Below are 23,319 nucleotides of genomic sequence, written 5' to 3' on the forward strand. Positions count from 1 at the left end.
AGACAGTGCTCCTCAAAGCTGCCCCAGCACATAGGACCATGTTTCCTCTGTGCCCCAGGACAGTGTGCAGAACCTATGCATGTGCAGAACCTATGCACGTGCTCAAATGCACTGGACCAAAGGCTTCTTCTTACGGCACAGTGAGCCTCTGTTAGCTCCTCTTTCTGGGAACATTTTCCTTTTCCTTTGGGAAACTAGCTGACCCCATTCACAGGACCCAGACGAGGCTAGCTTCTCGCCTGCCCTTGCTCCAGAGGTGGACAGGTGACTGTCAGCATATGTACCTGCTGTGTTCTGACCTCTGTGTTGTATATTAGGGGTGTGCAGATAAGCTAGTAAAATCTGTATACATGCTAGGAAGGAGAGGCTCTTTCCATTAGCGCTGTTTGTTTGGGAGATAAGTAAGTCTTGGGGGCCCCTCTGGTGCACAGAAGGCAGAGCCGGGAGACAGAGGCAGCTAGTGGTCTATGTGAGCCCCTGGGTCCACTGCACTGAAAATCAGCCCTATATCTGTGCAGTTGTGTGAGGCAGTAGGCCTCACTCATTTACAAGAACAGAAGATGGGCTTATATTACTTGCAAGCTGATTTATACCTTCAGAAGTACAATAGGTTGGCTGTTCACTTCCACTGTTCAAATATCCATCCAAGTTTCCCTGCCCAATCCTTTTCAGAATTCCACATCTCCTCGTTTAACAACCTAGCAGTTGATTTTAAGACTGTCCTCCAGCCTGCAGCGGCAGTGTGGCTGAGCACTTGCCCCTCCCCCTCACAGGACATCTGTCTCGGCTTCCGTGACTCCTCTGCTACCTCATTCGGTGTCTCTTTACCACACCTCAGGCTCAGTCACCTTTAAATAGCAGGTCTCCAGCACAGAGCTTTCTAAGACCTTCAAAGAAGCCAAGAGCTATCAGCAAAGAGCAAGGGCTGATGGGATAGAGACATCCGGCTTGAGTGGCTCAGAGATACTTCCAGCTCCAATTACCTCAGCCACAGCCACACATACCCACTCCCAGCCCTGGCTCTCTGCTGAATTCCTGACTGCAGGGAATGAGGAAGGAAGGCCACCTTCAGAAGGCACAGCAGAGCAGAGTTCTTCACATCTCTCCAGCTCAGACATGTCTGAACTGCTGCTCTCTCCTTGCACACAGCAATCCTGTTCCGTGCTTCCACCCCTGCTGACACTTCCTTCTTCTTTCCTGGTTTACTAAAACAGCCTTTGCTGCCCACCCCTCCCACTCCCACACAACTGCACGAGAACGCGTAACAGGCTGTCACTCACTGGCTTAGAATCTGTCGATAAAAATAAAACCTCTTCTATGACCTGCAAGAGAATACACAGGAAGGACGAAGTGGATGAACCGCCTGTCTACTGACACCCGGGAGAGGTGGAGATCATAACTTCCACGAAGTCCTCAGAGCCTTCTAGCCCTGACGCCCCTTTAGACAAGGAAGGGTCAAGGTTACACAACAGTGTGTCTAGTGCTGGTCTAAGCTCCCGGAAGGAAAGGGAATCTAAGGGGTGGTCTCATAAAACACCAGCGTTGTTGACGTCTTCCAGCACATTCTGGGTAGACTTTCCTGGTACTGAGCTCCCGGTTGGCACATTCGATCGTGCTCTGTGTGCCGCTCGCTCCATCTCGGACGTCAGCCTGGGAGCATTCTCACCTCCTTGGGAGACCTCTGCATAACTTGGCTTTGAGTTTTATGCTTTAGCACTCCCAGGGAAATCTAGTTTTATTCCAGACTTCTAAGATAATAAAGTTCCTGCTGGCTTGTTTTTAGGCTGTTTGTGGGTGCCTCTCTAAGGCCCTCAGATACTCAGAACACCAATAATAACCTCAGATAAACAGAATGCCAATTCTGTTGGGAGCTGAAAGCTATAGAAGGCAGCCTTTATGTTCAATTCCTTCTTAATAAAATGGGTTGTGGGAGCTGGGAAGACAGCCTCATCAGTAACTTCTTGCTGGGCAAACAAGAAGATCTGAGTTTAGGTACCAAGTACCCATATTTTGTTTTTGTATTTGTTTTTCGAGACAGGGTTTCTCTGTGTAGCCCTGGCTGTCCTGGAGCTCACTCTGTAGACCAGGCTGGCCTTGAACTCAGAAATCCCCCTGCCTCTGCCTCCTAAGTGCTGGGATTAAAGGCGTGCGCCACCACCGCCCAGCCCCATATTTAAAAAAAAAAAAAGTTAGGCACAGCATCATGCACCTGTAAGCCTAGCACTGGGAAATAAAGACAGGAGCATCTCTAGGGCCTGCTGGCCACATGGACAGCCATCAGGCTTAGTAGGAGACCCTACGTCAAAGACTCCCCAGAGCATCTGTCCCAGAATGTGGCCCTGCCTTAAAATCTGGGACATAAATTCACATTAAAAGACAACCAATATCCTAACTTGAGATGTTTAAGTCTTGTAGCAAAAATACAAACAGTAAGACAAAACAAGATAATACATTCCCTGCCAAAACCACCAACCCCGCAGCCAAGGTCCCCCAGGAGAACAATTAGACAAAAACTCAAGACACACAATTCCAAAGAACAATTGTAAACACGCTAAATTTGTTCAAAGCCTTCGAGAGGGCACAGATACTGGAATTAACTTTAAAAGAAGAAGAATAAGATGACTAAGGGCTAGGAAAATGAAAATAAACAGCTGGATGAGGGAATAAGGACAATCAGAAATTGTAAATCAAATTCAATAAAGAAAAGACTAAATATAATGCAAACAAATGTAGCAAGGCATAGAGGGATCACTGGGGTCAGTGGGGAGGTCACTGGGGTCAATGGGGGGTCAGTGGGGAGGTCACTGGGGTCAATGGGGGGTCAGTGGGGAGTCAGTGGGGGGTCAGTGGGGGGGTCAGTGGGAGGGTCAGTAGGGGGCCGGTGGGGGGGTCAGTGGGAAGCCTCAGTAACAAAACATCAACATTGCAGACAGGGTATAGAAGTATAGAAACAGACTCACTCAAAGAAAATGATAATTTCTTTTAAACTCATGAACAAAATATGCAAGAACTTGGCAGTACCATGGAAAAGCCAAGCTATGAATTATAGGCAGAGAAGAAGGACAGAACTCCAGGCCAAAGGCATTGATAGTATTTTGAATAAAACCATAAAAGAAAATTTCCCAAATCTACAGAAAGATATATCCATTTATATATGTGTGTGTGTGTGTGTGTAAAAAGCCCTGCATATCACCAAATTGACAGGACCAGAAAACAAACCTCCCACAATGTATTATAGTTAAAATACTAAAACCACTGAGTAAAGAAAGGGTCCTGAGAGCTGCAGGGGAGAAGGGACAAGTTACATGGAAAGACTTACCAGAGTAACAGCTGATAACTTAGGGGAAACATATTAATCCTGGAAAGATTTATTTCCAGTTCTAAAGGATCACTGTCAAGAGCCATTTAGCAAAGGCCCAGGCTAGTGGGCCTTCCTGAAGGTGGCCCACCATTTTTGCATGGTCTGCGATGGGGGAGCTCTACGAGACAAGGTACCAAAGAGACTTCATCTCAGGATTGCTTCTTACAGCTAATATGCCTTTCCTGTCACTATTAAATTAATATAATAACCCCTGGGCACTAGCCCACCCTGTTGAGCAGATTTTCTGCAGATCAATGTAAAGACGAATTTTCATGAATTAATGCTGTTTACATGAATTATGATTTTATAGAGTTCCTGATTTGATACAAATAATCTTAGGAAGAAAGTTTTAAGAAGTGGTTTTAGTTGTTTTTACTAGAAAGGTGTAATAAACTTAGAATCAAGAATAGAATGTATACCCTCCTTCGTAACAGTGAGTGAAGGCTGTATAATACGCAATGGTCACAGTGAGCTTCATGGTTACACTAAAGAGAAAATTAGGCTTAGGACAAACGTGTGTCCAAGGAAAAGTATTCGGGTCCAAGGACGAGGCCACAGGTGTTCACTATGGTAAGGCAGGGCCACGTGAAACTCTGAACGTACAATGAGCTTACAGAATGAAACACGGCTTTGAACTTTTAGCATCAACATCCTTCTGTAACGCCCCTTTTGTGTAACATTTTATCTATGAGATAATTTTCTAAGAACTTTTGTCTATAAAAAGGCCAGGAAAAAAAGAAATAAAGACAATGTGTTGGCTTGGGGGTTCTCCACCATCCATCCATCCATCATCCATCCATCCATCCATCCATCCATCCATGCATCATCCATCCATCCATCCATCCACGTATGTCTGTTTCTATGTGTATGTATGCATGAATACTGTGGAATGGATGAAGCAGGCATTTGGGCCTGGCCAGAATGTGTATGTGTGAATGTATCTGTGTCTGTGGATATTTGCCTATGTAAAGAATTTTAATTCTTTTCCTTCTCTTCCTCTCTGGTTCAGTTAACCAGCCTGGCCAGGGAGAGACTGCTGGCCGCCTGGCCAGAGAAGGGAGTGCTAGCAACAAATCTTTTACCTAATCCCTCACTGCATGTGTTAGTTACCAGATATTGGAGCTTACAGAATACAAATAATAAAGAGTTAAGTTTTTAAGCACAGGATGGTCATAAAGAGTTAACAAAGAGCTGTTTCCCCGTTGTTTAATAGAGCACAGAACAGTCAGAGTTAAGTCTCCCCAGCACTTAATGAAGCACAGAACAGTAATAGAGTTATACAGATACGGCATTTAATAAAGTGTAGAGATTTATAAAGTAAAAATAAAGCACAGAGAAATAAAGAGGAAAGAGACCAGTGATTTTCAGCCACAGAATAAGCAAGGGAGCCATCAGCTAATAGTATCCGGTACAGTCAGAGGGAGTTACAGCTAATAGCATCTGGTACAGTTAGAGGGAGTTACAAGGCCAGAGACCATCAGTCTTTCGGCCACTGTCCAACGGTACTGCATCCTACCTCAGCTCCAAACCCCCGAAGGCCCAGCAGGCCCAGGCAGATCACAACTACCCACCCGGCCTATTATACCCAGTGAAACTATCCAATGAAATTGAGGCAGAAATGATTCCAGGTGTGTTGGAAAACCCCACCTCTAAGTCCACCTTCAATAACCTAGTGACAGCAGGACACATCATCACTGGCCACTAAGACACATTTCTACTGTAAACAAGAAGGCGTGGGTATTCAAATACCTGACAACACTGACTTCAGAAGAAAACCAGTCAGAAGGATAAGAAAGGTCACTAATACCCATCAAGAGGGTGTCATAAGTTTTAATACTTATGAGACGAACACAGGTACACCCAATTTCAAAAAACAAGTACTACTAGATACAAAAACCACAGAGTAACCCCAACAGAGGAAATGCTAGGAGATTTCAATGCTTCATTTTTACCAGCACACAGGTCATCTGGACCAAAACCAAAAACAAAACAAACAAAAACATTACAGTTAAATGAAATTATAAAGCAAATGAATCTAAAAATGACCTTTGGAAAATTCTACCTGAATATTAAAGAATACACATAATTTTCAGCAGGTCATAAAATCTCGTCCGGATGGATCATGTGTTAGGATACAAGATCAACAAATCCAGGAAAATCAAAACAACATCCAGTATTCTATGTGAGTACAACTGGTAAGCCTCAATACTAAACCAAGAGAAACTACAGAAAATCCAAGCTCTGAGAGCTTAACAATGAATACATAGAACAATAAATAGGTCATGGAAGAAATTGAGGAAATAAAAAAAAATTCCTAGAATTTGAATGGAAGTAAAATATAACATACCAAAATTTATAGGATACAATAAAAGCAATTCTGAGAAGAAAGTTCATAGCATCAAATGCTTGCACTAAAAAATAAAACAAAAACAAACAAACAAAAAAACCCACAGAATGATCTCAAATAAGTGACTATTAAGTGCCCCTAAAGCCATGGAAAACCAAAAACAAATCAAACCCAAAGCACTAAATAGGGAGAATTAATGAAGATCAGAACAGAGATTAATGAACTAGAAATAGAAAAAAAAATACCAAGAACTGTAAAACAAAGAGTTGGGTTTTTGAAAAATTAAGGGAGCCTGACAAACTTTTAGTCAAATTGACTAAAGGGAGAAAAATGTAAATAGATAAAGTCAGAGAGTAACAGCAGACATTAGAGATTAAAACCGTTATAGGGATCATATCTTACAAACCTATATTCCACTAATTTGGGGAAAAAAATCTAAAAGAAACGAATGCATTTTTAGATGCATATGACCTAACAAAATCAAACAAACACAAAATAATTTAAACAGATCTATAACCAGCAACAGATGAAGCCTATCGGGAAAAAAAAGCCAAGGACCACAATGAATGTGTTCCAGAATTCTACCAGTTTCAAAAAAGAACTAACAACATCTGCTCAAATTATTTCATAAAATAGAGAAGAGAGGCATGCTTCCAGACTCTTAATGAAGACGGTATTACACTAATCCCACAACTAGGGAAAGATACGACCGAGACAAGGCACTTACACACTGATCTCCTTGCTGAACATAAACGAAAAAAACTGTCCATAAAATACGTGTAAATTGAATTCAAGATTATCAAAGCGATCATTCACTAAGATCAAATTGCAATTATTCCAGAGGTGCATTATTCTAGAAATGGTTTGACATATGTAAGTAAGTGCAATCCATTACATACATGGTGTCAAAGACAGGAATCACACTGTTAGGAGCCGCGTCCGCCATCGGAAGATGGCGCCGGTTTCCTGCTTCCTGGTTCTTCTTGCGAGCCTTGCTTGAATGTGCGCCTGCGCAAGGCGCGAAAACCAGTATGCTAATTTGGCGACATCATAAGAGCCAATGAGTGTGCGGCACATCTCCTAAAGCGCTATATAAGCCATAAGCTTTTGGGGCTTGGGGTCCCTCGCCTCACTACCATCTAAGAGAGCTGTAACACTAAAAGAGCTGTAATAAAAATGCTGCCAGAAGAATCCTGAAGCGTGGCGTTCTCCTTTTCGGCGAGGCGGTGCCCCGCAACTGGTGCCGAAACCCGGGAGACGAAGCCGAACGTCTCGGAGTTTTATCCAGTTTCGAGGGACCCTGTTAGCTCAACAGAGGATTCAGAACTGGCCGCGCGAGAGGTCTAGACGCTTTTCTGCAAGGTATGGTGGATCCTGTCTATTTTGCTATTGCTATCCCCGTTTGGGCCATGGTAGTTCTTGTGCTCTGCTTCTGTCTTAACTGCCATACACAAGGGAAGGAGTGTACTTGCCCTCCGTGTATTCAGGAGCTGTAAGTCACAGGTAGATAACTGTGCAAATTCGTTCCCTCTAAGCAGTATGGGTAACCACCAAATGAAGCCGCTTCTCTCAGCAATGCAGGTGGTTTAAAGGTTCCCGAGAAAGTGTTGTGTAATTTTCTGCGAGATGTGGATAGAGTAGCTCCCTGGTTTGTATCCACGGGGTCCTTGTCAAAGGGCTCCTGGGGCAAGCTCGGCGGAGATTTGATTAATGAAAAGGAGAAGGGAAAGTTAAGACCAGGCACATGGCCGCTGTACAAAATGGTTAGAGCCTGTATAGAGGATGCAAAATGCCAAGATAAGGTAAGAGAGGGACAAAAAGCTTTGGCAGAACACCAGGATAGCCTATCAGAAGCAGAAAAGGAAAAGAGCGCTAAGAATAGAATGAAGAAAAAAGAAGAAATTAAAAAAGAAGTAGCTACAAAAGTGGAACAGAAAGGGCCTAAGAAAAAGTTGTACCCAGTGTTAACTGAGTTTCAGAATTTAAGAATTAATGACTCCGCCTCTGAGGAGACGTCCTCGGGGGACGAAGAAGATACAGAGGATACCGACACCTCATCCTCTGATAGTGTGTTAGATCTTGAGGAACAGGCAGAGTTAGATAGAGAAGCAGCTCGTTATGAGTCTGAAAGATACGGGCTGGATTTGCCTTATGCACCGGGGTATGGCCCATCTGCCCCACCATTGGAGGAAGTAGTTAGAGTTAAAAAGAAAAAACCAAAAGAGAGACAGGAAAGACTGCCGTCCAATTCTCTTATTACAGCTAAGGAGAGAAAAAAGATAAGAGTAGCCTTTCCTGTATGGGAAGATGCTAACCAAACCAGGCAACATTCACAGCTAGATTTAAAACAATTAAAAGCGCTAGCCGAATCAGTACAGACTTATGTAATCAATGCCTCTTTTACTCAGGCATTAATAGAAAGACTTGTGGTCAGTGCCATGACACCAGATGACTGGTATAATACTGTTAAGGCTTGCCTGACTATGGGACAGTATCTAGATTGGAAATCTATTTTTCAAGAATTTTGTGCTTCACAGGCAAGACAAAATTTAGCTCAGGGGCATCCACAATGGAACTTTGATATGCTTACAGGACAAGGACAATGGGCTATCAATCAAACGGCCTACCCTGTAGAAGTATATGAGCAAATTAATAAGGCAGCTGTAAAAGCATGGAAAAGCCTACCTAACAAAGGACAGGTTTCAGGAAACTTGACAAAAATTATCCAAGGGAACACTGAGCCATTCTCAGACTATGTGGCTAGGATGATGGAGGCGGCAGGAAGGATTTTTGGAGATCCTGAGATGGCCATGCCTCTCATAGAACAACTAATTTTTGAACAGTGTACTAGAGAGTGCAGAAATGCTATTACACCATGGAAAGGAAAAGGACTAAATGCATGGATGAAGGCTTGTAGAGAAATAGGAGGACCTCTATCTAATGCTGGATTGGCAGCTGCTGTTTTAGCGGCTCAGAGGACCTCTAATGTTAAATGTTTCAGGTGTGGAAAGCTGGGACACATACAAAGACAATGTAGAGCACCTGGCACTACTAATAACAATCGTCCAAAGGTGCCTGGAATGTGTCCTAGGTGTAATGTGCTATTGTAGCGATAGTGTTGCAAAGATTTTCAGAGCCTATAAACATAATTTCAGATTCGAATTATGTTGTAGGAGCTGTTAAACAATTAGAAGTGGCTGATTTTATCCACCCTAAAAGCATGGTTGCTGAGGTATTTAAAGATATTCAACACCATATTCGCAATAGGTGTCACCCATTTTTTATTCAACACATGAGAGCACATTCATTGCTTCCTGGGCCTATGTCTCAAGCTAATGCTATTGCTGATAAAGCCACTAAAAACCTATATTGGGTAAGTTCGCCATTAGAAGGCGCAGTTGAATTCCATAAACTCTATCATGTACCAGCTAATACCCTAAGATTAAAGTTTCATTTAACTCGTGCAGAAGCGCGAGATATTGTTCTGAAATGTACCTCCTGTGCAGAATTCAGACCCTCTCCATCTATAGGGGTCAATCCCAGAGGTCTGCAACCTCTTCATATCTGGCAAATGGATGTTACACATTGCAATGCCTTTGGAAAACAAAAATTTATTCATGTATCTGTGGATACATGCTCTGGCATCATTCATGCCACCCCCCTTGCGGGAGAAAAAGTGTCACATGTTATTACTCACTGTCTTGAAGCCTGGGCTGCTTGGGGCAAGCCCCTTCAGCTGAAGACTGATAATGCACCAGCTTATACATCTAAAACTTTTCAACAGTTTTGTCTGAGGCTTGGTGTCCGTCATATTAACTGGCTTGCCATATAATCCTCAGGCACAAGGGATTGTGGAACGTGCCAATGGCACGTTGAAAACTTATTTACAAAAACAAAAGGGAGGAATAGGCCCCAACATGGGACCTAAGACATCTATCTCCCTAGCCCTATTTACCTTAAATTTTTTAAATCTGGATTCTGATGGACAATCTGCTGCTGACAGACATGTGGCTCAAAGTCCTCAAAAAGAATATGTTAAATGGAAAGATATCTTAACTAACCAATGGAAGGGCCCAGATCCAGTTTTAGTGAGATCCCGGGGAGCTATCTGTTTTTCCCACAGGATCAAGAAAATCCAATCTGGATACCAAGCAGACTGACCAGAACTGTGAAAGAGGACTCACCAACCCCTGAAGAAAATGCTAAAGATCCTGCTGATGATCTGCCTGCTTGAGAGAGCGATAAGTATACCATTGTGGGCTGTGGTAAGATCATGGCCAGTTCCCATCCCAGTACATTCCCACTCTAAAGTACTGCCAATGTTTACATCATCGAGCTGTCAGCTGGAGGCACCATGTGCCATACCTTTAAACAAAGAGACTGTGAAGTATAATGCATCAAAATTTAGATTAAATGATACCTTGTGTTTCACCATAACAAACAGGGCAGAGACCCCATGCGTTGTACTTCGCAATGCTACATTGGGACACTGGATTGATCCACTTGGAGATTCCCAAATAGGCACTGGTGTCCTGCTCGAGGTACTCAATAACATAGTGGCAGGACAATCTGAGGCCAGTGGAAATACATCTAATAAAAAACAGTCCCCTGTGAATATCACTACATTATTGCTAAAAAGTAAGGTAACCATACTTGAACGATCATATTGGCAAACCAATAATGCCACTAATGTCAGAGTGTGGCCATGGTGCCCTCCAGATCAGTCATTTCCACCAGTGTTTACGCACTGCCAATCTAAAAGGATGCCTAAGGTAGAAGTATCTCGAGGCTTCACCTTATCGCCACCTCTAAAAAGGATGGCTATGACAGGAAATAAAACAGGGAAGGTAAACGAATGGCCATTTTATCAATGGGTGTTGACAAATTTAGCGGGGGCTGCTACCAGTTTATCAGCCTTTGCAACTCTAGGTGAGTCACAACATGACATTTGGAATGTATCAGCAACCAGAACTAATACTACACCAGTGATATTGAATGATATTAAATATAATAACTTGTTGGCAAATTATTCAGCCAAAAGGGCAGCAGTTTGTGTTTCGGCTCCCTTCTTTTTTATTTTAGCAGAATTTAAAAATAAAAGCAGCATATTAGATTGTGCGAATGTCACCTGCCATTTGACAGAATGCTGGAATGGGTCCGCATCTTTAGCACTGCTGGTGCGGGTTCCGACCTTTGTCCCTATACCGGTGGATGCCGATCCCGATAAATTTCCAATAATCTCCTTAATTAGAGAAAAGAGAGATTTTGGCATCACGGCGGCCATTGTGACGGCCGTTGCAATGTTGGCTGCTGCAGCGGTGACTGCGGGTATTGCCCTAGCCAATCAAGTTCAAGCAGCAGAAACAATAAATAATATAGTGAATGCCTCGGCAGATGCTATGGTAAAACAGCATAAAATGAATAGCCATTTGATTTCTGGGATACTGCTTGCTAATCAGCGAATAGATCTATTACAAAGCAAAATGGAAGAAATTGCTGATATTCTTCAAGTAAGCTATGTAAGTCATACTAAACACATGTGTGTCACACCCTTGAAATATAACAATGAGTCTTTTACAGAAAGTACTAAATTATCTAATTTTTTACAAGGAAATTGGTCACAACAGGCTGAGGAGCTACAAGAAGAACTCCTGCTCACGATTGCTGTTTTGAATGGGACCAGAATAAACCCGATTGATGTTGAAGACTTCACTTCCTGGCTCATGTCCGCCTTCTCCTTTTTTAAGGAGTGGGTGGGGGTAGGAATGTTTGGCTGTATGATCTTTGGGGGAGTGCTGATCACACTCTGGTTGCTCTGCAAATTTAAAAAACAACATCGTAGAGATAAAGTACTTATCACTCAAGCACTGCTTGCCTTAGAGCAGGGAACATCCCCTCAAGCTTGGTTGAATATGCTTAAACAATGAGACACTATCATTCAATGGGATACCCTGAGGGCTCGTGTTCCCATTGCACCAGGAATCCTGAGTGGTAGTCCTCCACACTTCCCAGGGCTCGGGTTCCCATTGCACGGGAGATAAGTGTGGAGGGTCTCACAACTGTTTAACTGCCTTGAACGCCTTACTGCTAGAACAGTGGGCTTGATCGGCGAAATAACAGTTGGAAAATTGTTGCAGCAATTTAATAAAAAAGGGGCAGATGTTAGGAGCCGCGTCCGCCATCGGAAGATGGCGCCGGTTTCCTGCTTCCTGGTTCTTCTTGTGAGCCTTGCTTGAATGTGCGCCTGCGCAAGGCGCGAAAATCAGTATGCTAATTTGGCGACATCATAAGAGCCAATGAGTGTGCGGCACATCTCCTAAAGCGCTATATAAGCCATAAGCTTTTGGGGCTTGGGGTCCCTCGCCTCACTACCATCTAAGAGAGCTGTAACACTAAAAGAGCTGTAATAAAAATGCTGCCAGAAGAATCCTGAAGCGTGGCGTTCTCCTTTTCGGCGAGGCGGCGCCCCGCGTCACACCACCTCAACAGATACGCAACGGGGCTCTGACAACATCTAATACCCTTCGAGATAAAGGTCATGAAGCGTCATGGCAAAGAGGACGGACACTCTAACATAATTAGGACTACAGACAAAAGCCTATAGTCAGCCTGAAAACAATTAGAGCAAAACTTAAGGCATTCTCACTAAGATCAGGAACAAGACAAGGATATCTACTCTCTCCACTCCTGTTCAATACAGTGCTTAATGTCTTAGCTAGAGAAATAAAGCAAGAGATGGAAGTTAAAAATACACAGTAGAAAAAAAATCATTGTCAAAGTCTCCCTGTCTACAGATAAACAAGACCCTAAGGAGCCCTCAAAGAAACTTCTTGAAAGTGGCAAGATACACAAAGTCAACACACAAATCAGTAGTCTTCCTGTGTACTGAGGCAAGACACACAAAGTCAACACACAAATCAGCAGTCTTCCTGTGTACTGAGGCAAGACACACAAAGTCAACACACAAATCAGCAGTCTTCCTGTGTACTGATGATACAATAAAATAAAAAGTCAGGAAAAATTCCATTTATAACACTGAGGATGAGGTGGAAGGAGGAGGAGGAAGGAGGAGGGAGGAGGGGAGAGGACGAAGAACAATAACAAGAGGGAACACCAACTTTGGAATAAACTTAATCAAAGATAAGAAAGACATCTATAGTGAAAAATTTTAAACATCAAAGAAATAGAAAAAACAACATCATTAACAAAAACAAAACCAACTAAACAATCAAAACCATTAGAAGATGCACAGACCTTCCATGTTCACAGATAAAAAGAACTAATATTGTGAAAATGGCCACCCTATCAAATGCAATCGACAGAGTCAATGCAGTTCCAATAAGAATTCCAGGGCCATTCTTCACAGACACAGAAAAGTCTATCTTAAGATTTACACGAAAGTGCAAAAGACCAAGGATACCCAGAACAGTTTTGAACACAAATAGTCCAGCAGGAGGCACTGCCACCCTGACTTCAGGTTATGCTGCAGAGCCACAGTAATAAAAACAGCCATGCCTGAGCACACAAGTCAAACACAGATCAACGGAGTAGAATAGCGAGGGCCCAGAGTTCACACGGCTACGGCTACCTGACTGGATCAAGATGCAAAAACTACACACTAGCATGCATGCATGCCTTATGTGCGTGTGTAAAACTGTCAAAGAACAAGGGTAAGTAATAAAAGCACCTGGGTTTGGCGTGATTCCGTCCTGCATGTCTGTTCTGAGGAGGAGTAGGCAGTTTTTCCATCTTCTCTTACACCGAAGTGTTCACTTCCACCTTGTAGAATACTTGATGGACTTGAGCCCTCTGAGGCTCCAGAACTACCTTTTCAGCTGTGACCTAAAGGCTGACAGAGGTTACATTTTCAACTGGGTAATGATGAAAATGAGCACCGGTTATCATTAGGAATGGTCAGCTTCAGGTAGAGGCAAAAGACAAATTATATGTCATAGAGTCAGAAGCAGTGAACTATGAAGGCCATCCAGTTAAAGTCACAACGGCAACTGTGAACATGTCTGTACACCCAAGTTTCCTTCAGGGGCTCTGAGATTACAATACCCTGTGGTCTTAAGGTTAGAGTGTGGTTCAGGGCCTGCGCACATTGGTGGACAGCACCCACGAGCTGTACAGGGAGATGCAGAAGATGTAAAACTCCTAAGTATGTCTGGAAGTGATAGGCCCCTGGAGGTGGTAACAAGGTTCTACAGAAAAAAAAAAGTGAAACTTGACAAAGATGATGAGGAAGATGATGATGATGATAATTTTGATGAGAAAACCTGAAGAAAAATCCCAGTGTAAAAATCTGTATGAGATATACCCAGCCAAAAATGCACAAAAATCAAACCAAGACGGAAAAGACTTAAAACCATCGACACCAAGATCAAAGGGTCAAGAGTCCTTCAGAAAACAGGGAAAAACTCAAACATCAAAAGGACATTGGGCAAAAATTGGGCAAACATGCAAGCAAGTGTAAAAAAAGGAGGTTCTCTCCCCAAAGTGGAAGCCAAGTTGATTACTCATGGAGGAACTGCTTCTGGATGACGGACTAGGAGCCTACTCAAGGTCTCTGGCGGTGGGGGAAGTCTCTTTTAGGCTGTCTGTTTTATAATGTAATGTGAGAAGTTTCCCTACTGTGTCTGATTAGTGCTGTCCAGGCTCAATTCCCAAGAATATGTTGGATGGCAGGGAGACAAAACATACATATGAAATAAACTCAGTATTTTAATAAGGTAAAAAAAATTGGAAGGTTTTTTTTTTTAAAACTTTTAAAAACAAAAAACAAATCTGACAGCATGAAATGCTCGTAGGCTGGTAGCTCCTATGCAAGTTACCCACTTGAAAGTTATCTCCTGTTAGGTAGCCCAGACTGAAAGTTACCCACTCGAAAGTTATCTCCTGTTAGGTAGCCCAGACTGGCCTTGAAGTCTCTCCAAGAACAAGAATTTAAAAAGGGCTCTTCAAGCTAACAATATGGTACTCTCATAGGTACAACAGCCAAGGAATAACCAGAATATTTCTGTGAACTTTAGGCAGTATGAGACACAGAACTGTACCTGAGTGACAGAAAAGACTGGATCAGACAGGACAAAGGGCACTGGGAAACAAGAGGGCCCTAACAAGCTATGTCAGAGATGGGTAGAAAATGGCCCCACACAGCAAATAGGACCAAAACCAATTTCCATAGGAACCTTAGTGGAGTTAACAATTGGGGCCATCGGTGCCTCATAATTATATCACACACACATACATTTCATTTGAAAACATATACTGACTGTTGAACTAATTTATAAAAAAAATTAAACAGTTGTTCACATGAAGACTAACACAAACATAGCAAATATTGTATCATTTGCAAACACACATAGGCTACGTGCTGTTATTGTAATTGCAGTTCTAAGCATACCCAGTGTGAAAACTGTGCTGTTCTCTGTCCAAACATCTGCCAGGTTTCCTCCTGAGTAAAGTCTGAAGTAACTCACTTCTGAAGGGAGGCAGGCAAAGCTATGTTAGTGGCTGCTTGAAGCAGCCAAGAGGAAGGGAAGTGCCTGCTGGCATGGCAAGAAGGCAGGGCTGGGCTTCTTCCTGCCAGAGAGTCCAGAAAAGGAGCCTTCGCAGCAGGCTGGGCAGCACAGTCCTGATGGCAGGGGCAGGCTGGGCAGCGCAGTCCTGATGGCAGGGGCAGGCTGGGCAGCGCAGTCCTGATGGCAGAAGCAGGTGGATCTCTGTGAGCTTGAGGCCAGCCTGGTCTACAAACTGAGTTCCAGGATGGCCTAGACTACACAGAGAAACTCTAGCTCAACAAACAAACAAACAAACAAACAAACAAAACAACAAAGATGAAAGGCATGAGGAGGCACTTGCTGCTCTTGCAGAGGACCCAGGCTGGGTTCCAGGATTTACAATCATCCATCACTCCAGTTCTAGGGGATCGCAAGGCCTCTTCTGGCCCCTGTGGGCATCAGATACACATGGCGCATATAAATATATTCAGGCAAAATACTCATACACGTATAAAATAAAAATACGTCTTAAAAAACATGAAGTATAAAGATATGAATCAACAAATCCAGCTACACACAAAGTTAAAACTTACATAATATGAAAGCTGCCATAAACCAGTTGGAAAGCCCACTGCAGGCTGGAAAAAGGCTCCTGGGCTAGGCAGAAGCTTGCAGAATGGGCACAGAACCAAAGCAGAGCAAAACACAATTCAGAGGTGAGGAAACTTGGCCTGCCAATATAAAAAAAATGCTAGAGGCCATTCTAATCGGAAAAACAAAATGGGAAAAACACGACATTCCATTCAACACCCAGCGCGCACCACGGCAGGGCAGTCCCAGCTCTTAGGAAAGCACACCTACGCACTCGTGGTCCCGCCCAGCATTCCCAGAGGACCTCAGCCATCTCTGCGGGGTAATTCTAAATAAACCCAGAACATCAGTGGGCCACCCCACACTCATCTCTCCATACCCCGCCTTCCCTTCCTCTCCTCTCCTGAACTCTCCTCTCCTGTCCTCTCTTGCCCTCTCCTCTCCTCTCCCCCTCCCCCCTCCCCTCCTCTCTCCTTTTTTATGTGGGTATATGTGTATGTTCACATGTACCTATGTGTGAATGTTTAGTTTCATTAAAAGAAAAAAAAATGAAGGCTGGAGAGATAGCTCAGTGGTTAAGAGCACTGACTGCTCTTCCAGAGGACCTGAGTTCAATTCCCAGAAACCACTTGGTGACTCACAACCATCTGTAATGGGATCCAGTGCCCTCTTCTGGTATGTCTGAAGACAGCCACATACATAAAATATACATAAAATAAATAAATAAATAAATCTTTAAAAAAAAAGAAAGAAAACATTTTAGTCAGAAAGTCAGGCTTATTGAGAAAGAATTTATACACAGTAAACTTCACCTTACTGTGCAGTTCTGAACTTGACAGATAACTAGTTATGATAACTAGTTAGATAACTAGTTATGCATCCACAGCAGTCAAGACAATATGCTTATCCCTCCAAACTACCTGCTCAGACCCGTAATCAGCCTCCGCCCTCCCGGCTGCCAATCACTGTCCTGCCCCACAGTGTCCCTGTTCCCAGAATGTCAGACAGATGGCATATCACCCTTCACACTCCAGCCTGGCTTCCTGCACTTGCAAATGTGAGTGGGGTTCAGCCAGGCTGTGTGTGTATCAGTGGTCCCCACATACTGCTGAGAAGCCCAGAACCTGGGCTGGGGCTCTTTATCCCTGCCCGGAGCTACAGATCTGGGGCTAACACAACTACAGCCGGCCTCTGAGGAGCAGTGCTTGACTGAAAGCACACTCTGATTTCTCGTGAGGAAATATCTGAGAGCTTTCCCGCTGAGACCATTATTGACTGTGGACTTCTTTGTAGTCACACTATTTTGTGTTTCTAATAACAAGAGTCTATGAGGTGAACTGACTGACATCCTTGCCAACGGGACTGTAGTTCTGTCTAACCTTGGCCACTCTAATGATATGAAATTCAGTAACACTGAAAACCACCAAGTGACAATACAGAATGCCAAAGCTGAGTGGTGAAAAGATGGCGCCTCTCTCTCTCTCTCTCTCTCTCTCTCTCTCTCTCTCTCTCTCTCTCTCTCTCTCTCTCCTGTTTGAAATAATTTTGTAACATATGTTTAGCCTTTAAGTCTTCTTTTGTAGTTTCTTAAAATTTAGTCAAGTGTGTGTGGAGAGAAGGGGTCAACTCAGGTTTTTACATTCCAGTAATAATTTTTAAAAAGATGATACTAGCCAGAAAAGAAAGTTTAGGAAAAAGGCTAAAGAAACTGCGATGCAGTTTATACACAGTGTACAGAACAGTTAAGAGCATTGCAGTGCTTGCAGAGGACCCAGGCTGGAACCCATCTATACTGGGTGGATCACAAAAGCCTGTAACTCCAGTTCAGAGGATTTGATGCTTTCTCCTGGCCTTCCAGGGCAGCTGCATCTGCATGTATGTAGTACACATACTGATAAACACACGCACGCACGCACGCACGCACGCACACACACACACACACACAAATAAGCTAAAACATTATTTTGAAATGACACAAAATGAAGGCAGAAATTCTAGGTTTTCACACTGCTTAAAAAATTAAAACCTTAGCCAGGTGGTGGTGGCACACTCCTTTAATCCCAGTATTCAGGAGGCAGAGGCAGGCAGATCTTTGACTTCAAAGCTATCTTGGTCTACTGACCGAGTTCCAGGACATCCAAGGATACATAGAGAAACCCTGCATTGAAGCGCCATTGAAAAGCCAAAAGCAAAGCAAACCAAAGCCTTAAGTATGCCAACGGATCCACTTCATGCATATATCCTTATTATCCCCATATTACATCAAGAGAGAATACCTCGCGTTATGGCCACAGCACCTCACCTCACCTACTGCTCCAGATACAGTCTACAACGGCAAAGGGAATTACTACCGTGTTTGCTTTTACTGTTGTTGGCTTGTTTTGTTTTGAGGGTGTCCATTTATTTTTGGATTTATTTTTTATGTATACAGGTACTTTGTATGTATGCCTGCAGACCAGAAGAGGGCATCCGATTGTGAGTTGCCATGTGGTTGCTGGGAATTGAACCTAGGACCTCTGGGAGAGCAAAGTAATTTTAACTGCTGAGCCATCTCTCCAACCTGGTTTGGTTTCAGGATCTCACTCTGTAGCCAAAACTGGCTTCACACTCATGACCCTCCTGCCTTAGTCTCTGAGTACTGGGGTTACAGTTTTACGTCATCAGGCTTCAGGTTTACTTTTCTTGTGAAAATGGTACACACATGCACACACATGCACACACACATGCACATATGCGCATACACACAGACACATGCATGCACATGCACACACACACATTTCATGCATGTATTCTTGGTAAGTAGAGAGAAAAGGGCAAAGCTACTACTATTTCTTGGACACCTCTCAGGCATCAGTGTCTGTGTCAGGTACAGGGGACTCCAGGGGAAAGCATACTGTCATGGCACTTACAACCCAGAGGAACACACAGGCAAGTGAACCAGGGCATCCCAAGAGCAGGACAGTCATGGTGCTAGGGAGGACACAGCAAAGGGGTGCAAGTCTCCAACTGAAGACTACCTTGAAGAAAAAGAAGTTTAAAAAAAGTCCAGTTGAAGACTTACTAAAAATGCTGAGACTATGCGGTTGTGTGAGGAACTTGCCAGGGACCACTGTTTACATTATTCTCTCTAGTCTGTGTATGACAGACAGAACCTTGATAAAGACGTTTAAATTGTCTAAAAGTATGACAAGAAGCTAGTCAGTAAGACATTGGGGTGCCAGGCAGAGAAACACTGAAAGCAAAGATGAGAAGGCAACTTCCGGTCCCTGGGGAACCTCCTGTCGCACTGGGAGGAGGCAGGGTTTAGACTGACACACCAAAGAGGGCCTCCCTCCATGCAGCAACCTGCAGCAACTGGAAGCCAGGAAGGAAATGGCGAGAAGACCAGGCTCTGATCTGACTCGCACTGTACAATGGTTACCCCAACCTCACTATACACAAGGCACGAGAGGACGGGGAAGTGGTCAGACGACAGTCACTGAGGTGGCCCTGACGGGAGACAGGAACTGACGGAATGGCTATGGAGATGAAGGACAAGCTAGTGTTACAGACAGTTGCTTTCCATACGATTAATTAAACCAGCTCTTTGGCAGCTGAACTGGAGGATTTAGCAGGAAGGGGCTAGGTCAGATAACCAAACTGAGTTTTGGTGCATAGTTATTTTTTTCTTTTTTAAACATTAGATTCTGTATCAATCAAAAGATTGTTACATTATACTTACCTTTCATAATGTGTTTACCACGATTAGAGAAAAGCTCAGCCTATTTGATCCAGAAGTGTAAGCACTTCACAGTGGTCTCGTGAGAGTACTGTTCACTTGTTGTCGTCAGAGTTAGGGTACCTGGTAGGCCAATGACTTGATGGAGGGGGCGGGGTTCAACAGAGCACCACACAGCAGATACGTCAACAACCAAAGTACAAGAAAACAACCAGTTCCAAACCCAGCAAAAGTTAAACTCAACCCCAGGCCTCAAATTCATATGCAGCATTTCCTGTCGTCCTGGTACCTCAGAGGATTTTACAAATCCTCACCAGGGATATCCATCCTCCAAATTACGAGTGTGCAATGATTCCCTTGTAACAGCTTCAGTACCTTCTCTAAGCTTTCACACACACACACACACACACACACACACACACACACACACACACTGTGGTGTGAAAGCTGCTTCCTCAGTTACAAATGTTGAACAGAGTGGAGGATCATTTACTCTCTGTTCCCATCACTGACAAGCGCTGTGGTCAGGAGCCCTTGTGGATTTGCCACCTCACGGTGTTCAGGAAGTTGACCTATTTAGCAGCAGCTTACGAGACTGTTTTTTGCCTGATTGTTGTGACAGGAAGAAATAAAACCTTCTTTGCCAAAGACAGGCAGAGATGAAAACAAACCCAACTTAAATTACAAATTTAGCGTTCAATAGATCCTTCCTCTAAGTATCTGCAGCAAACAGAATGAAGACATAAGTGACCTTAGTCCCGAGGACATATGTATTGATTCAGAAACTTAATGAGAAAAAGTCACATCAAGGACTTCTACATCCAGTGTTGTCACAGGTACCTAAAAAGGCTTCCAAGCAAAACTGGGAAAATGCAAAGAATAACAATATTCACAACACCATATGGCTTTGTGTGCCTCACAAATCCTTAATAAGGCACACCAGAGGTACTATTTCAAACAAGCAACTGTTTAAGAGGCAGGGGAAAGTCAAGGTTGGAGGCTGGGGATATGGCTCAGAAAAGCGCCTCAGTAAAATGCAGGAGTGAAGGCCCGAGCTCCAACACTGAGCATCCGGATAAAAGGTTGAGCTTGGAGGTGTGAATCCATAACACCAGCGTCCAGAAAGGGCAGAGGCAGGTAGCTCTCAGGAGCTCGCTCGGGCTTAGCCAAACAGATGAGTCCTAAAGTCAGAGACCCCCTGTCTCAAAAATACAGGGGAGAATGTAGAAAGACACTCAACCTTAACCACTGGCCTCCTGCACACACACACACACACACACACACACACACAGACACACACACACACACACACAAATTTTAAAAAGCGTATTTTCATAAACCACATTTGGTTTGGCAATTTATTTTTGTAAAAAAGAAGAGAAGAGTTTTCAAAATTAATATTCAAAGAAATTGATTACCACATGATAGTCTAGGGAACTCAGAAAGAAGTTTTATAGCAAAATGTGAGGATGTGTGCTCTGTCTGAGACTTACCTGGGCTTCCTTCTGCCTCTGACTTTTATACATCTGGTTCTTCTGTCATGTGTCCTCCACATGGAAACAAATGGCCTTAAAATGTTACTCCTGGTCCTGAGAGACTCAGTTCTCTGTTCATCAGAGATGATTAATAACCGAACACCAGCAGCATTCTGTTACATTCTTCAGTTACCAATCTGTCATACATAAAGCAGAACACACGCTGCCTCTCACTGTATCTATCCCTGAGGGCACTGAGGACAGAGAGCAAACACTTCAATATTTTGCTTAAAGCAGAATTTCATGACATATGAAAAGTTCGAAACTTTGATGTTTCCAGATAACACAGTGCTAGGGTCAAATCCAACAGCAACGAAGGATAAGCTCTATAGATACAGTGACTATCCGTGGATCCATAGTCACATCACCAAATAAATGACTATAGGAAGAAACAGGAGAGAAGATACATAGACCTTTATTCCAGTAGAATCCTGATTAGAAATATAAAAAGAAGAACAGAAGCAGAAAATCGTTTGTCAAGACATAAGAAGACTACCACAGGCAAAGGAAAAATCAATAGATGGTAAGATTAGTGGGCAGGAAGACGCTGAGAGGGCTGGTGAGATGGCTCAGCAGGGAGAAGTGCTTGCTGTACAGGCCTGATGCCCTGAGTTCAGTCCCCACATCCCAGGGTTGTTCTCTGATCTCCACCTGTGCATGATGGCACTCGCGCATACAAATGACACATATGTTCACATGTATTACCGATGGCACTCGCGCATACAAATGACACATATGTTCACATGTATTACCGATGGCACTCATGCATAAAAATGACATGTATGTTGACATATATTATCATCATCAAACAGGAAACAGGATTTTCTATCTCAGATTATTTCCTCAGAAGATACTAATTTCACAGGGAGATATAGAATGGCCAAAGAGTGAAGAAACAAAGCGGGACACCTCTTCCTTATTCACAGATACTCAACAACAGGTCTGGCTGGTACTCTTTCACAGTGCCAGGGTCACAGAGAAGCAAAGATGAGTCAACTGTAGCCGACTGGAAGAGCCCAAGGAACCACAGCAGGGGAATCCATGTACACGTGTATGAACATCACGTTAGCCCACTCTGTGTAAATCTGATATCTAAACGCTGCTTAGATCCCGAATCTGAAGACAGATAACAAAGTAACTGAAATAACTCCTGCTAGGTGGTGGAGGTAGTGCTCGTCTTTAATTCCAGCACTTGGGAGGCAGAGGCAGGCGATCTCTCCGAGTTCCAGGCCAGCCTGATCTACAGAGAGAGTTCCGGGGCAGTCAGGGCTACAGAGGAACCTTGTCTTGAAAAACCAAAACCAAAACCAAAACCAGAACCAACCCCAACCCCAAACCCAACCCCAACCCCAACCCCAACCCCAAACCCAAACCAAAAAAAAAAAAAAAAAAAAAGAAAAAAGAAAAAAGAAAGAAAGAAGAAAACTTCACCAAAACCCTCCACAAGATTGCTACGAATTGAATGAATTAGTTACCATGAACAGGCCCTTCTTACTTAGCAGCCCACAGTTAAGGTGGGTTTTTCCCACTTCAATTAACCTAATTTAAATAATTTCACCTGTATGCCCAGAGGCTTGTCTCTTAATTGGCTCTAGATCAATACTAACCATCATGGATAACAAATAGCTTTTCTCCAATAATAATACAAGACTCACTATTTTAAAATAATCCAGTTGGACCTGATGTATATTTGAATACTATGGGAAGTGAGACACCTATTAAAATTCATTTTTATGCAAAAAGACATTAAACATGGGACTTCCTAACAAAAACAGAATTCTAGAAGCCTTTCAGTATACTATGAAATAATTAACCTTCCCATGCCTTTTAATTTGATAAGAGCAAAAGGGTATAAATTAATCCAAGAATGATTTTGTTACAGCCAAAAATAGTAAGAGAAACATGAAAACATTTTAAAGGATTTCTTTTCTTTTTAATTACATGTATTGTATGCATGTGCATCTGCATGTGAGTCTGTGTGTGTGAATGTGCATGTCTGTGCAGGTGTCCTCAGAGGCCAAAAGGGGGCAGCAGATCTGCTGGAGGCCGTTGTGAACAGTTGGAAGTAGGTGCTGGGAGCCAAACAAGGTTCTCTGCACGGAGCCATCGGCCTCGCACGGGAGCCATCGGCCTCACACGGGAACTTTCAAAGAAGGGCACTGAGAACCGTCTTTAAAGCTCTGGTACTTCGGGTGTTTTGTTTTGGATTATGGTATCAATAGAACAATGGCTAGTAAGCCACACGCTAATGCAAATTTCAGGAA

At 43.3% G+C, this 23,319-nt stretch overlaps 1 protein-coding gene and 1 pseudogene across 1 annotated transcript in view; one reads left to right on the top strand and one right to left on the bottom strand.

Annotated features, from left to right (window-relative positions):
- Rec114 (REC114 meiotic recombination protein) overlaps positions 1-23,319 on the bottom strand; it is a 94,559-nt gene that overhangs the window by 21,687 nt on the left and 49,553 nt on the right. The window lies entirely within an intron of this gene.
- Positions 13,422-14,329, top strand: LOC114626893 (annotated as a pseudogene).

The sequence above is a fragment of the Grammomys surdaster genome, unplaced genomic scaffold, assembly GCF_004785775.1.
Source record: "Grammomys surdaster isolate TR1022 unplaced genomic scaffold, NIH_TR_1.0 241, whole genome shotgun sequence".
NCBI lineage: Eukaryota > Metazoa > Chordata > Mammalia > Rodentia > Muridae > Grammomys > Grammomys surdaster.